The sequence below is a fragment of the Gavialis gangeticus genome, unplaced genomic scaffold (assembly GCF_001723915.1).
Source record: "Gavialis gangeticus isolate Ggan-Ray unplaced genomic scaffold, GavGan_comp1, whole genome shotgun sequence".
Taxonomy (NCBI): Eukaryota; Metazoa; Chordata; order Crocodylia; family Gavialidae; genus Gavialis; species Gavialis gangeticus.
Genome location: NW_017729031.1, coordinates 54,984,095 through 55,001,048, shown reverse-complemented (window position 1 = coordinate 55,001,048; position 16,954 = coordinate 54,984,095). Strand labels below are relative to the sequence as shown.

The following is a 16,954-nucleotide window of genomic DNA, read 5'->3' as shown; positions in this document are numbered from 1 at the left end:
AAAATTTGGTTTAAAGTATTGGAAGGAAAATGCAACTCGTTCCAAATATATTTCCTGTCAGTGGCAAAAATAGTACACATTCAAAAAACATAATAAACTATTTCCTCTTGACTGCATTTCTGGAACCCCATCCCAGTAAAAAGATTTTCTAAGCTAAATTATGACAGAGTAACACTGAGCAAATATGTTAGTCCAATGTATTACTGAATGCTTTTTGATGAACTAGAAAAAACTGAAAGTGGAAAGAGAATGCATAGATGAACAGCAAATAGCCCAAGATCATTCTGTTCCCTTTTCTTGTGGTAATAAAGATAGAAATTTCTACCTGAAGATACACATGTGCAGCTTCTGTTGATTTCCTCTCTGTTCGGCTCTGGTGAGGCCTCACCTGTAGTACTGGGTTCAGTTTTGGACCCCACAGTTCAGCACAGGCAGAAAATATCTCCCCAATGTTTCAGTTCAAAGGAGCAACTTTGAAGTAACTGTAATACTCCAAAATGCATTAAGCTACACCACATTTAGTTCTTTAATGAACATTTCTAGTGTGCAGTAAATGGATCAGGCCTTAAGCCAAGAAACAGTGTGTGGATAGTGCTCTATTTCTAATATATCCAAAGTGGCAAATCTTATGCTATGCCCAAATCCTAGAAAGATCAGTGAAATAGTGTATATTCTGCCATTAACATCACTGCAACCGTGTCACAATCTGACAGTTTGTAAGATACTTTCATAATTATTTTATACAATTTTTAGAATTATCTTTTGGCTGGATCCCAGTAGCCAAATAATGTTCTACAAGTCCTCTTTGCCAAACAGTAGTGTGTAATACTGACTGGGTACAATCGCTGCATCTAATTACCAACTGAGAGGTGGTCCCCCAAGGGCAGGTAAATGCTGGCATTCTAGAAAACACAGTTGGATTCCAATACATTTCCTTTCCATGCCAGTGAGGTTCTTATTCAAAAAACAAATCTATTTATCATTTCCTGCCTTTGCTGTTGGGCAGGGTATCCTGCTACAGGGTGGAGCATCAGTGTGTTCAAGAAAAACACTGGCTCTTAGCCAATGGAAATTTATTTTACAGAGCCTGCTGCTATTCTGCAGCAATTAGTAAGCTTCAGCAGTGATATATGCAAGGCGTGAATGACTGGAAAAAGAATGTGCTTTTTCATCTGAAGAGATGGCTATTTATATAAGATCTCAAATGCATGGTTTCTGTCACTATGTTTATGTGGATTTGGCTATGGGTTAGAATTAGATGCATTTTCTATTAAAAAATAAGATGTTTGTTAAATGTTTTGAAATTGCCAGTGTTATAATTTGTTTAGAGCATTTTCACTAAACACATGGTTTGTTGAAAACAAAAGGTAAAGTTTTATAAGTGTGCTTTGACTTATCCAACATGTCCTGTACCTAATGCTCTGGCCTAAAATATTCCTTATGGTTTTCAAAAGAGTCTCTTTAGTTTTCTTCATTCAGTCTCTTCCATATCTCAGTTCCCTCTTCTGAGATCCTCCCTCCCTGCCACTTTTACCTCACTCTCCATACCTTTCAGGACTCCTGCTCTCACTTGTGTTTTATGCTCTGCCATCTACCTCATCTGCTTACTTCAGATGATCTTACTCTGAATCCAAGATTCCCCTTCATACCCAACCTCTCAGCTGTCTCTGGTGTGGTGTCATGTTTGACCTTTCAGAAATCCAGCTGTAATTTTTTCCATCCTCCCTCAATCAGATACACTCCCCTTTCCTCCTTCCATGTTTAGGCTCCTCCTAAACTTTCAGAAACCCACCTTGGCCTTTCAGTTTCCCACCACTCCATCCAGCTCTTTACTTCCACAGCCCATACTCTTATGAACCACTATCCCAACTTTGTTTCTATTAGCACTTCTCCTTCAGTCACTTTCTAATCTCTAGGTTTCAGTAATAGCTGCCTCCTGATTTTCTTTTCATTTCTAGTCCTTTATCCTCTTCTTCCCAATTTTTCCTTCTTGAGTGTCCATCATATCCTCCCCACCTTGCTTCCTCTCCTCCTCTAGCCATTACTTAAATTCCTAGCTTTGCCTCTTTTTTTTGCCTCCTCAGTCCTGAACCCTGACCAACACTCATGGCCAGTCTGACTCATCTGGAATTTAAACCAAATACTGTTGTGGTCCAAAGTTACCTCCAAGATGCAGGTAGTGCACAGCTGTCCTTCCCACACCCCCTCCTCCCAAGCTGAAGCTTCATCCTCTTACTGGAGAACAGAAACAATACCACCGATTTATGACATTACACACACAGAAGAACAACGTGGATAGTTTATGAAAGGCTCTCATGTCAGAATTTGTTCATGTGAAGCTTTCAGCCAAAGTCTGCATAATCTGTAGAATATGGCCCAAAGAAAAAACCCAGATGCAAGCAATTCTACTATTCCACTGCTAAGAATACAACCCACTTCCTATCTATAACATGGAATCCCTGCCCTTGCAATTAGAGGGCTAGAACAGATAAAAGGCCAGAGATCAGGTGTCTAATGAGGGAACTAATTGCACCTGACACTGGGGAAAGAGGAACAAAAGGACCAATCAGGTCCTTAGCACCAGAGTTCAGGCCCTGGAGCAGAGATGACCTGAGGTGCAGGTGGACCCCAAAAAAGGGTTTTGCTGTCAAGGCAGGGCTGAACCCTGGAACTCGAGGCCTTGAACAGTATGCCCAGGCAGAAGGTGTAGCTATAAAGGAAAAGGGGGCTGAGGCCGTGATAGCCAAGACCCCTCACAAGTGCCAGAGCCTATGTGGGAGTCCCTTTAAAGGGGAAGGACTGGGAAAGGGCAGAAGGCCCCAGGTGTGGAAGGTCAGGGCAGACAGATCAGCCTACCCCATAAGGGGACTACTGACCCACAGAGACCCCTTCCCAACAACAACAAACAATACTGATATCCTGGCAATGCAGTGACAGGAAATGAAGCAGGATCAGGAACACACTACTAAGCAGGCAAACCCCTGCAAGTACTAAGCTATCCACCAAAACTGGGCTGTCCAACTCCTAAGCACCCAAAGGGCCACTCCCCACACAGGCCAGACCAACAGGGGCTGCATGCCGCACAGACTGTCATAGTAAAAGCTTTGAGTGCCCTCCCTTCCCCACTGCACCACATGCATGGACATCATTCTCCCACCCAGCTCGCAAGTAACAAAATCTTGTGCTACACTGCAGGCTTCACAAGCACCATAAGCTACATGGTGCCACACCTGCACTGGTCAGGCACAGGAAGCAGAAGCCAGAGGGGAAGCCCAGAGACTCCATCTGCTGCTGCAGCCAGAGGAATAGGGGGGTAGCGGCAGCCAGGTGAGAGCCTGGAGGCCACAGACTAACCCCTTGCAGGCCACATGGGCTGCCAGTTGGACAGCTCTGTACCAAATAGTTCATTTTGTTGCATCACTTTCATTAGTTTTCTAGTGCTGAATTCTTCAGATATCTGCAACAGAAAAGAAATCCAAAAGGACTTTGTACACTGATAAAGTGAAGCATTCAAGGTAACACCTAGCATTTTTGCAGCTCTATTAAATAAAACCTGCTGTATACTTCAATTCAGATGGTCTTACAGAAGATATAAAATAAAGCTGTCTTGTGCCATTGCAGAAAATAACAATGTTCAAGCATGTTTGACAGAAAGCAGCTTTCCTTTTACTTGCTCTGTGATTTGTAAAATTCTATATTTAGAAAGAAAAGTCACAGAAAAGTTATGGTCCTTTAGCAATGTAAATATTCAACAAGCTAACAGTGATAAACATTATTTTTAATAACACTGATACCCAAGTAAATATCTATCAGAGCTGGCAATTAAGCAGCCTGTAGTCTTGATTAAGTTAACTGATGCTTTAGTTTCACCATCTGTAAAATGGAGATAACAACTTCATAGCAATTTTGTGATAAAATGTTTACCCAGCATTTTGAAGAGTACTAAGGGTGGAACTCTTCCCTTTAATGCACCCAAATGGCAGCTTTCCAGTCACATAAGTGGCATCTTTGGTACTTATGCACATGTTCTATTTCTATTACCTCTGCACTATGGACACATAAGCCTGTACACATAGAAAGAGCACATGTTGTCAGCTACACACTAGTTGGGAATATGTGTGGTTATGTACGTACATACCTGAGCATAAGCTGTGGGGAGAAGGAGGACACCTTCCCATGTTTTAGCTCCAATAGCTGAGAAGTTAGGGCACTAGGAAGCAAAAATACCCTCTATCTTACTTTCTTTGTCCTGGACCCACCTATCTCCCTCTCTTGGCTGACCAGATGTCCAGCTTCAAAAGGAGAGCTGGAAAAAAGACTGGATAATGCCTGACCTGTGGTGTGATGGTAGAATACTGCCAAGGATTTTGAAAGATACAAATCCCTTCTCAGCCATTCAGCTATCAAGGATAAAGTGTGGGAAATATCTCTTCCTGTGCAGTCTAACACCTGGGCTAGGGGCAGAAGTTACACATCAGAAACTGGTTTAAGCCTGTAACAGAACATCAGTTCAGTGCACATAAATCAGTTTCAAAATGGCCAAAACTGGTTTGAGATAAATCTGATTGAATGTATTATCAGACTTAACCAACTGAGGTCAAACTGGTTTATGAAACTTCTGTCCCAGACCCCTTCCTGGTTTAAGTTAAATCAGAGTCCTTCAGCATCCCAACATGCTCTGCAGCCCTGGGCTGGACTGGGCAGTCTGTTCCAGCAGAACAGGGTTGGCCCCACCCCTCTCCTCCCTAGCCAGAGCACTAACACTGCTCCAGCTGCCTGAGAAAGAGGTGGGGGTGGGAAACTCTGATCTGGAGTGCTGGTGGGTCTTCCTGGCAGGGGGGGCAGCAGTCCTTGCCAGGCATCCCCAGCCCCAACCCCCCCTCACTGCTTCAGCAGCAGAAGCAAGGACAGGGCCAGACCCTGATAGCCTGAAGGGAAGTGGGGGTTTAATCACCCCATTGCAAGGGAGGGTGGTGTGGGCACCAATAGGCTCCACTCATGTACCTGGGGCAGCAGTAGCCAGATGCCAGTAGCCTGAGGAGAACAGGCTTAATCCCCCCCTTGCAGGCAACAGCAGTGGGGGCAGCGACATGATGCCCTGGGCTGAGTCCCTCTGAGGAGTGGCCAGCTGGCCATGGGGAGGGGGCAAGGAGGGGAGATGTGACCTGGCTGTGTGGGGGGAGGGGGGAGCTTGTTGGGCTTGTTGGAGCCCAACTCACTACTGCCTCCCACTGTGCCAGCACGGTGCGGGCTGGGGCAGCCCCAGGGGGTGAGGTCAGCACCCACTGCCTCCTGCCTCCAGCCCTGCCCGGGGGCCACAGTTTGCAGGTAGGCTGCAGCTGTAGCACGGCTCCCCGCCCCCTCCCCCTCCCAGTGGCAGCAGAGTGAACTACCACAGCAGGCAGAGGTGAAGCACTTATCACCCACAGCCTGCTCGCAGCAGCACTGGGCACTCAGGATGGGCTGCTTCAGGCCAGGGCTGTGGGCCTTGGTGGGGGGAGGCAAAGGACTGCAGCAGCCAAGTCCAGCCTGGTCCTGAGGCCCAGGGCAGTAGGCAGTGACTGGCCTGCAGCAGCCCATCCCAAGTACCCAGTGCTGCTGCAAGCAGGCAGCAGGTGTTTTATCTCTGCCTGCCATGATAATTCACTCTCTTGTCACCCACAGGGCCACAGGGCTGGACTGGATGGGGCTGTACTCCTGGGCAGTAGGGCCGGGCCAGACAGAGGTGTTGTGGTCCATTGTCTCCCACTGCCAAGGCCCATGTCCTTGGCTCACAGCAGCCTGCCCTGAGTGCCTGGCACTGCCATAAGCAGGCAGCAGGTGACAGGTACTTCATCTCCTCCAACTGTGATAGTGCACGCCACTGCTGCAAGACAGAGGAGGGTGCAAAGCTGCACTGCAGCTGCAGCCCACCTGCAAACCATGGCCCCTGTGTGGGGCTGGAGGTGGGAAGTGCTCACCCCCACCCCCTGGGGCTGCTCCAGCCTGGGCCTCGCTGCTGCAGCCCAAGGCAGTGGTGAGTTGGGCTCCATAACTAGTCCCAGCTCCCCTCCCTGCCCGCAGCCAGGTCAGATCCCCCCTTCCTGCCCCCTCTCCATGGCTGACTGGCCGCTCCTCAGAAGGAGTTGGCCCAGGGCGCCATGTTGGTGCTCCTACTGCTGCTCCCTGCAATGCGGGGATTAAACCCTCCCCTCCCCCTCAGACTACTGGTGCACAGACCTGGGTGCGTGAGCAGAGCCTATCAGTTCCCACACTGCCCCCTCCCCCTGCAATGGGGGGATTTAGCCCCTGCTTCCCCCTCAGGCTACCAGGGTCTGGAACTGCCCCTGCTCCTGCCACTAGCCATTGAGTGAGCGGGGGTGGGGGGAGTGGGGACCCCTGACAGGGTCTGCTTCCCCCCTCGCCCTCCAGGCAGACCCTGGCTGGGGTCCCTGTAGGTCAGGGTGGGGATTTAAACCCCTCCCCAATCATGCTCAGGCCTGCTGCAGCCTGGCCATGCCCCTTCCCTCAGCTTAGTTCCCTTCCAGCTGAGGACTTGTTCTAGTGCCCCCTGGCTTCTGGCCTGAGTCACTGCAGGCATGTGCCTGCATTTCCGGAGTCAAAAGTAACGGTCTATTGACTTGCAAATTGTTTCAATCTAGCCAGGTTAAACTAAGCTGCAAAGATTTAATCAATTCAGGCTCCGGCTTTTTGAATGTCCGTCCCTAGCCCTTTTGGTCATGGGTTCCTGGCTAGCGACATTTTCATGACTTCCATATATGTATGCATGCAGAAGGGACAACATATCATGTCCAGCTAGTATGTAGCCTACTGTGCATGCTCAGTTTGCATGCTAAGACTTATGAATCCATAGCACAGGGGTAACAGAATTACAACTCCTGTTGCAATTATACCAAAACTGCCACTTAGTCATAATTCTCTTTCCCTTTGTAAACCTAAGTGCCAAGAATAATTATTATTAGCTGAAGTTAGTTCTATGTACAAGCTGTTCTGCATTATTCCCATTTCCTTGGCAAAAGAGTATAGTAGCAGTGCAGAATAAGTTCACTTGATAGGTTAGGCAACAAAATGCATGAGGAACTCATCATGTGTCACAAGCTTCTCTATTAGTCCCGTAACTGAATTTCAACTCAAAACTAACTGTCCTTACTTTTTAAACTTCACAACAAAATAACAGTTGGTTGCAGGCTTTAAGTGGCACTGAAGTTGGAACATTAGGCCTTAAATGAGGCCTGAGTGTTTGGGATAGCTCTAAGGATCTCCTTTCCCATCCAGTCTCTCCCTTTGGAAGAAGCCCATGAGTTTGCCTTATCTTATCTAGTAGGTCCTGATCAGGTACTGCTTTTTCCTTCACCTTCTGGGCACCAGAGGACCAAAAATTTGTCACTTCTGCCAGTATCAGAACCCAAATGTCTTCTCTGTATCCCTTATTTTGAACCTTAGTCCTGTACTTCTTTTCCTATTTGTCATGTGCTATTAGCCATGCATAATAATACCCCTATATCTGTGGTCCACTCCCTCGCCTGCAGTAATGGGGAGAACTTTTAATCTTGGGAAGTCTTAAAAACCCAACCATGTTTCCCTGTAGTATAAGTAAGGGGTATGAACCCCTGGTGCCATATTAGAGAGCCCCCAGAGAGCCATTTTAGAGGGACCAGAATGGAGACCCCTGGAGAGCCCACACCACTGCAGCAGCATCCCACACGCCAGGAGCAGCCTAAGCTGTACCAGCAGCAGCCCGTGTTCCCAGAGAAAAAATTCTCCAGCTCTTGGCACCTCCCCTCCTCCTACCCCATTTTCCAATGATGAGCCCCCTTTCCAACACCCAGGACACCAACATTCCTAACTATGCCTCTGATGTCACTCTAAAGCTATGATACATGTCCCATTTGGGTTCCAAAACAGACTTTGCTCAGCCACCTGAGTGGCTCCAGCTCCTCATTTCAAGGACTGTCCTAGCACCTGATCTTTCCTATACAACACACTGAGCTTCTAAGTTCCAGGTCTGTTCACATCACCTTGTGCTGTCCCATTCCTTGCCCTGATTTCTTGTTCCTGATTCTTCACTTTACCTTGTCACTGACTTCCTGATCTTGGTCCCTGACCTCAGTTTTTCTCCTGGAGATAGACAGGCCTAATGAAGTTGCCACTGAAGTCCAGACAGTGTGTAAACTGGGACCTGAATTAAGATCCTGATGAAAAGTTTACACAGCGGGACAAGAAGTCTACTGAAAACAAAAATAATTTTTCACCAGAAAGTGACCTGTGGAAGTTGTCTAGGTTTTAGGGGATTAGTTTAAAAGAAAGATTTTTTTTCTTGCCTGTATATCAAAGTTCAAGTGCAACTAAAACTGAAAGTGTTAAGTACTATGTAAATCTCATATTAATAAAGATGTGGCTGACTTTATACTCATGAATAGAGCAACAGGTAGAAATTCAGGCCAACATTATGCTGGGGAGTAAAAAAAATCCACACTGCAGATTTTTATTGACTTTGGTAATCATTTAACATGCCTGATAGCTCTAACTAAATAATTCCTGTGCAAAGTTTCTAGGATCAAAGAGTGCCCAGGGATTGGTAGGGAATAGTATGGCTGATTGACCTTACAGTACTGAGGTTTTAGTTCTGGGTTCTTTTTATTTTTTTCAGGCTTTTTTCTGAATTACATGAATATTTCATGACTAACTGTGCATACCACTGCAGACAAAGAGCTAATAGATTGGTAATTTGACCTGCTATTCATCTGAGGTGCCCCGAACATGGACCAAAAAGAATTCTGATTTTTCTGTTAAACAATCATGAAATGGAATATATTTGGCTCTGGAAACTTTCTGTCTACTTCAACTGAGCTAATTGTTTCTGGGTGAAGAGGTAAAGGGTATGATAAAACTTCACAGCTTGAAAAGTGAAGCAAATTAGTGACATAGCCAGACAAAGACAAAGTGCTGTTTCTCAAAGAGGTAGAGTTAATATTACTTTAAAAGTCTGGTTATATTCCTGAGAGCTAAATTTCGGTGATGTTTAAAGGTGACTACATATATGCAGCAACAATACCAAGTAAATAAAATATTTTTCCTTAAATTGGACATTATTTACATGTTAGTAAAAAAAGAACTCTTTAACCCCACACACTTGTTTTCTGGAGTACAAATGTTAGCTGAGATTCCAAAGATTTGAGGTGGAAATCTTTAAGTAACATATGACTTTCAAGCAACTACTTTAGAGGCAGTGTTTTTAGGGGGTTTTCATGACTAAAGAGAGTTCTAGAGCTAAATGATTATGTGCTGATGGAAAATGCAAAGCTGTAAGACAAGAGCAAAAGCAGTCTCACTTGACTAGCTGGGCACAAAAACATTCTTCCCCCTCTACCCTACCCTCGAAACAAAAAGCACTAAGTGGATCAAGTGAAAGGGGAGACAAGTGCAGAGAGAGCAAATTTAAGCATGATGCTATTTTAGTGTCTTAAGAAAACACAGGCATAAACTATACTCAACCACCTTTGGAAAAAGGAAATGTTTAAATGAGGAGTTAATAGAAAACCATCACATTGCATCATAAGCCTGCACTCATGTGTTCATCTTCACCGACAAGCTCAACAGTTGCGAATGTCAGAACAAGCAGCTGGATGAGGCAGAACTACAAACCTGACACTGATTTCTATAGCCCTGTAGTATTTGTACACTTGCTTATGCACCCACACCCACCTCTAGGCTCACCCAAGCATTTCATGGCTTTGGCTTTTAACAGGTGCCCCAACCCATCTTACTGAAAGAGGAACCAGGCAATACAGCTCAAAAGAAACAGAGTCCAAGATGCAAAGCTACAAAGGAATAGGCTACAGGATGTGGGGCTCCAGGTAGCTTAGTTCAGTGACAGCCACAGCAGAGCTGAGGAAGCTGCTGATGATACCAGTTAAAAACACCTGTGGCCAGCTGAAATAATGGAAGATCATATGACTGGAAGTGGGTGGGGCCTAGGGCCATATAAGACTTGCCATATAAGAGAAATCTAGGTATTAAACATGGCAAGGGCAGAAGCAAGTTGTGGTATTATGTGGCTAGTTTTCTTGTTTTGTAAGTGGGTAGTTTTATGTTAGCCACAAAGCATGGTGTGACTAGTAGGGAATGTAGAGGATGCTAGTGAGAAAGAGTGCTATTGATTTTTAATTTGTAGGGGGTCTTAACCCTGGACGGACACTAGGGGGTGCCTAGAGAGGATGATGTATCTGAGCTCTGTCCAGGACAGAGCAGGCATCAAGCAGTTACATGCAACTGTGCCATAGTTCACTCGGAGTGCCAGGGTAACCTATCCAGGACATGCTGAGTGTGGGCAAGCATATCTTATATAGAGTGCTGCAGACAGGACTAGGGGGTAGATACCACAGGCCCAGAGATGAACTGCAGGCTTCTGTGAAAGAGAGGCCTCATTAAAGTAGACTAACAAGCTAGAGAGAGCCCCAGATAACGCTGCTACTTGTGGGGGGAAGGGGGGGCTCTAAGGAGACAGCCCTGATAAGGACTGAGGGAGTAACTTGGCAGAAGCCAATTAAGAAGAAGCACCCAGCTTAAAGTGAGAGAGACAGAAAGAGAGGATTGGTTAAGATGGGTCACCTGATTACGAGTATGGTAGCAGCATTCAGAGTGGCACAGCCCTGGGCATGCATGTGGCAGCCCAGGCCAGCAACTCTGCCTGAGAAGGATTGAGCCACTGGGAGCTTATGAACACTGCCCCACCTGGCTCCTTGGGACAGGCAAGTTAGTGGGGCAACAGGTCTCCCACCAGGAAGTGACACTAGATAAGAGGTAGCTTCTTCGATAAAGAGGCAGGAGGAAGGGAACCACTAGAGAACTCTTGCGTCTCATATGTTAGAGTGTTTATTGATTATTAAATACCTACTGTGCATTTTGGAGTATTTACTAACTGTTAACTGTATGCCTTGTATTTTAGAGTGTCCTTTATTGCTGAACTTATCTGTTCATACAGCTTGGGACTATTATGTCTGCCTGTTTGCATTTAGAGGTGTGTGTATATAGTTATATTTATAGGTATGTATAACCTGTAAATACTCACTTTAGTTCACTACTTTTTTTATATACATATATTAAATTTGTACCTGGTTAAGACATCACTTTCTATTCCTCCTCTATTGAGGCATGATAGGTGGGAGGGAATAGCGAGTAGACTGCAGTTTCTACCCCCAGCATGTGTGCCTTGCTGGCTTTCCCCTTTTATTGGTGAGGGGGGACACTCACTTTGGGGACACCTGGGTTACATAAGCAGGATGGAAGAAAGTATGCAAAAGCCAACTTTGTGACCAGGAACAGCCTCCCAGATCATAAGATGCCTGGCAACATCAAAGGTCTAGCAGGCAGGGAAAAAGGGGAGGTGGCAAAGAGGCAGAAGGCATAGTGGGTACAGCTGACCACCAGGAAGCATCAGACTCAGCATCATGGTGCCAAACCTGCTACAGGCCTACCGATACTTGCAGTTGTAAGTTCTGAATCATGATAGCGGTTCTCCTGTGTCTTAGTCTTGTCCACTGTACCTTTTGCTTTCTATGCTCTGTAGTTTCACTTTTTGATATAGTGATAGGTCAAAATCAAAACCCACGTCTAAACTTCCCAGAAATTTGGCCATGAAAAGAGAGCTGAAATATCGATTCAGTTTTGAATTTTTCACATCTGCAAAGGTCAGGCATATCAATTTTCAGATAACAACATGGAGGAAAAAAAATGCCTTGCCTGAAGCAACTTATGTACATTCTTCCCCCACCCCACCGCCACCCGCAACCAAATACAAAGGCTTATTGAGCAATGAAATGTCACTTTGTGATTAAAAAACCCCCTAATGCACAATATAATTCACTCAGTTTTGATCACTCCTGTCACTCTTTTGAGATTCTCTTTGCACAGAATACCTAGAATTTCCACTCTTCTATTGGATGCACTTTCAATATTTTGTATAGCAGGAGTCCCTTCATTAGCTTACAATGATAAGTGAGAGCTACTTTAAACATATCTGAAGAGCTAAATGCCTAAGTCAATGGTTCTCCACTGTCTTAGACACAAAGCACCCCTTGGAAAATATCAGCTCTTAGTTGTTTGTTTGTTTTGGGGGGGTTGGGTTTTTTGTTTTTTGTTTTTTGGGGTTTTTTGACTAATAGAGCAAGTTTTATGTACCAAAGAACTCAAGACCACAAGAAGTCAATAGTTTTTAATAGTATGAAATCCTATTTTATATCTCCAGATTTATCTTAGAATCATAGAAAATTAGGGTTGGAAGGGACCTCAAGAGGTCATTTAGTCCAACCTCCTGCTCAAAGCAGGACCATCCCCAACTAGATCATCTCAGCTAAGGCTTTGTCTAGCTGGGTCTTAAAAATCTCCAAGGATGGAGATTCCACAACCTCTCTGGGTAACATGTTCCAGTGTTTAACTACCCTCCTAGGGAGAGAGTTTTTTTCCTAATACCTAACCTACACTTCCCTTGCTGCAACTTGAGACCATTGTTCCTTGTTCTGTTATCTGCCATCACTGAGAACAGTCTAGCTTCATCATTTTTCAAGCCCCCCTTCAGGTAGTTGAAGGCTGCTATTAAATCCCCTCTCAGTCTTCTTTTCTCCAGACTAAAGAAACACAGTTCCCTCAGCCTCCCCACAGAAGTCATGTGCCCCAGCCCCCTCACCATTTTCATTGCCCTCTACTGGACTCTCCAGTTTGTCCACATCCTTTCTGTAGTAGGGAGCCCAAAACTAGACACAGTATTCCACATGTGGCCTCACCAGCAGTGAATGGAAGGGAATGGATCACTTCCTTTGATCTGCTGGCAATGGTCCTACCAATGCAGGCCAATATACCAGTAGCTTTCTTCACGATAAGGGCCTCATTCAGCTTACTGTCCACTGTAGCCCCCTAAATCTTTTTTTTTTTTTTTTTTGCAGAGCAGCTGCTTCGCCAGTCGGTCCCCAACGTGTGGTGGTGCATGGGATTGTTCCATCTTAAGTGCAGGACTTCACACTTCTACTTATTGAACCTCATGAAATTTCTTTTGGTCCAATCCTCCAATTTGTCTAGGTCTCTCTGAACCTTATCCCTACTCTCCAGCATATCTATCATGCCCCACAGCTTGGTGTCATTTGCAAATTTGCTAAGGGTGCACTCTATGTCATCTTCTAGGTCGTTGATGAAAATACTGAACACAACCAGCCCCAGGAACAACCCCTGAGGCACTCTACTTGATACCAGCTGCCAACTAGACATGGAGTCATTAACTACTACCTCCAAGCCTAATAATCCAGCCAGTTTTCTATTTCTATCCATTTTACAGTCCATTCATCCAAACCATAATTCCTTAGTTTGCTTGCAAGAATGTTTTGGGAGACCATATCAAAAGCCTTGCTAAAGTCAAGGTATATTGCATTCACATAGCAAGTCATCTCATCATAGAAAGCAATCAGGTTGGTCAGGCATGACTTGTCTTTGGTGAATCCATGCTGACTGTTCCTAATCACCTTCTTCTCCTCCAAGTGCTTAAAAATAGATTCCTTGAGGACCTGGTCCATGATTTTTCCAGTACCTGAAGTAAGGCTAGCTAGTCTATCCTTCTGCAGATCCTCCTCCTTCCTTCTCTTAAAAAGACGGGCACTATATTTGCCCTTTCCAGTCATCCAAGACCTCGCCCGAATTACCATGAATTTTCAAAATGATGGCCAGTGGCTTTGCAATCACATCAGCCAACTCCCTCAGCACCCTTGGGTGCATCCCATCTGGCCCCATGGACTTGTACACAGCCAGCTTCTCTAAATAATTTCCAACCTGTTGTTTTGCCATTGTTGGCTGCTCGCCTCCTTCCCAAACTATGCTGCCAGATACAGTAGTCTGGGAGCTGACCTGGCCTGTGAAGACTGAAGTGAAAAAGGTATTGAGTACTTCAGGCTTTTCCACATCCTCTGTCACTAGGGTGCCTCTACCACTTAGTAAAGGACCTACACTTTCCCTAATACTCCTTGTTGCTAACATACTTGTAGAACCCTTCTTGTTACCCTTCATATTCCTTGATAGCTGCAACTCCAATTGCACTTTGGCCTTCCTGACTTCATCCCTGCATGCCCAAGCAATACAACGTTCTGCTTCTTATGCTTCCTTTTTGTGTTTTAGCTTACTGAACAGTTCCCTACTAAGCCAAACTGATCATCTGCCATACTTGTTAGTCTTCCTGCACATCAGGATGGTTTGTTTCTACAACCTCAGTAAGGTTTCTTTAAAGTATCTTTAATCCTGTGAATCTTGTTTGCACACCTAATAGTACTAATATTATGCAGCAGCCAGGAGTACCTTTAAAGGGATCTCATGTTGTGCCACAGCACCCTGGTTGAGAATAAATGGCCTGTGTACTTCATTTTGCAGATAAGCAAGTTAGATTTGGGTTAATCTGGTTTAGCACAGACACAAATTAACACTTTCTACCTTGATTTAAGTGGTTGTTAACCTGCATCTCAACTTGGTAAAAAGTCTCTGGGTAACCATAGTTAGGGTAGCTGTGTATTAGCGAACCTCAAACTGCTCCCAGTAGTGTAGGATAATACAGTGCTGAAGAAAGCAAAGTGGCTGTAAAGTTAGTGCCTAAGCATGCATAAATGAAAGAAAACAGGAGAAAGATGTAGTTCTCCATTGTGGGGACTGCCCTGGGAATTATCATCAGTGGACAGAGTATTGGACTACGAATCAAGAGACCCTGTTTCTATTCTGACTTGCTCTCTGAACAGTGGGCACTTCTCTGCTACAGTTAGTTGTCTTGTCTGTAAATGAGGGTGGCCCAATTTGTTGGTTCTGCAGTGGAAAGGGTACAACAGTTACTTCATCTAGGGCAGGGGTAGACAAAATGCAGCCTGCGGGCTGGATGCAGCCCGCCAGGCCATTCTATCTGGCCTGCAGGGCCCCTAAAATAATTTAGAAAATTAATATTTATCTGCCCCTGGCTGCCTGTCATGTGGCCCTCGATGGCTTGCCAAAACTCAGTAAGTGGCCCTCCGCCCAAAAATAATTGCCCATCCCGATCGAGGGCTTCAACACACATATTGATTTTTTTTTTTTGAGGGAGGGGGAGAGGGGGGGTCATGGTCCATTATTACAGCAGGATTCATGTTAGGTCAAGAGTGGACAAAATATGGCACATGGGCCAGATCTGGCCCACCAACTGATTGGATCCAGCCTGTGGGCAGCTGTCCACCAGTTGATTGCATCTGGCCCATGGCTGCCCCTGCAGCACTCTGCATGGGGCTAGGACCCACCCTCACCCACCTGGGTCAGCCAGTGCTGTGTCCCCACCTGCACGCACTGATGGCCCCAACCAGTATGCACAGCTTTCCAGCAGAGATGCTCCCAGTACAGCTGCAGTCACCAGGGTACTGTTTGCCTCTCGCTGCCTCCAGCAGCTTCTCCTCCTCCTGACCCTGCTGTGCCGCTCTGGGCAGCAGGTAATACAGGGAAGCCATGGGGCACGAAATGCCCAGCCAAGCAGTGGAGAAGGTGTAGCCAAGTGCCTCCTGTTCATGGAGCTATAGCTCCAGTTCCCAGCCACTTCCCAGCAGGTGGGTGGAGAGTGGCTGGGAGCTAAGAACTGGAGCCCCATCATGCTGGGGCAGGAGCCACCCAGCTGCAGCTTTCCCTCTGCCTGGCTGAGCATCTACTGCCCAGTATACATCCCCACAGCCACCATTGTTTCTCTGCAGTACACGCTGCTAACAGCAGTGCAACAGAGGCAGGACGAGCTGTTGGAGGCAGAGCGAGTAGAGCAGTACCTGGGCAGCTGCAGAAGCAGCCCTGCCATGAAGCTGTACATGCCGGCCAGGGCCAAAGCAGCGCTGTCTGGCAGGTATGGGGTGGGTGCAGGTGGGAATATGGCACAGGCTGCCCCAGGTGGGGTTCAGCCTCATGCAGAGTGTTACAGGGGGCAGCCACGAGCCAGACTGGGGGAGGGGAGGGGAAGGAAAGGAAACACAGTGCAGCGCACCACCCGAGTGAGCTCTGCTGCACACAACCCCTGCCCCCACCTCTACTCCCCCCACTGGCTGCCAGGACCTAACGCATGGCCACCCCTCCCCCCCACACACCCTACCCTCTCCCACAGTATGCAAAAGTAAGCCTTTATTTTGAGCTATTATGCAATTGCCTCTACATACGCTACTCAAAAAAACATAAAAATCAAAACAAAACTTTTTGTTTTTAAGTAAAATTAAAATGTTGTAGTAGATGTTGATTTTTAGTATATGATTTGCTTTTTTTATCTATAATTTGTTAAAATTATATCTTCTGAAAGATGTTGTGTGCAGCCCTTGACAGCTCACCAAAACTTAAGTGGTCCTCCAGCCAAACTAAATGCCCACCCTGGATTAGGCACTAATATTTACATCTATACCTGCTGCCTTTGAACTGACTTTCTCTGTGCCTTATGAGATCCATCAGAAAAATGAAATGTTTCCAAGTTTAGTTAACACCATCAATGCCCTTTGAAGTTCTCAGAGGAAAGATGACAAATAAATAAAAAGATAAACCCTAGCTAGCTATGCAAGCACTGAAAGAGGGTTAGCTAAAACAAACAAACCACATCCTATAACTATCACTTGCAATAAGTGCAATCTTCCTCAAAGCACTGGATATTTATGCATATCTTGTGATGAGAGGGAGGCCTCCTCGTCCTCCCTGGTAATTACATTCTTCAGTGAAAATCATTATGAGATCAAATTTCATTGGAAAGAAGCTACACAGACATTTTTCCTGGACAGGACAGGATGATACTACTCACTAAGTTATGTTCAGCTAGAAGCAACTAAAATGCAAACCCCAAAACTGTTAGGAAAGAAAAAAGCAGGCTTTCCTTCTTTGTTTTTCTTTTACAGCATTCCTGGCCAGTAGCATCGAACTTCAAACAGCCTCTCTTTGTGTCAGTTTTTCT

At 45.7% G+C, this 16,954-nt stretch overlaps 1 long non-coding RNA gene across 1 annotated transcript in view; it reads right to left on the bottom strand.

The window, feature by feature from the left end:
• The window catches only part of LOC109301740, a 22,889-nt gene extending 6,841 nt beyond the window's left edge, over positions 1-16,048 (bottom strand). Inside the window, exons 1-2 of the long non-coding RNA XR_002098595.1 lie at positions 16,036-16,048; positions 15,287-15,291 (exon numbers count right to left, since the gene is read on the bottom strand). This is a non-coding gene — a long non-coding RNA (uncharacterized LOC109301740). The remainder of the gene's footprint in view (positions 1-15,286; positions 15,292-16,035) is intronic.
• Positions 16,049-16,954: the final 906 nt, after the last annotated feature.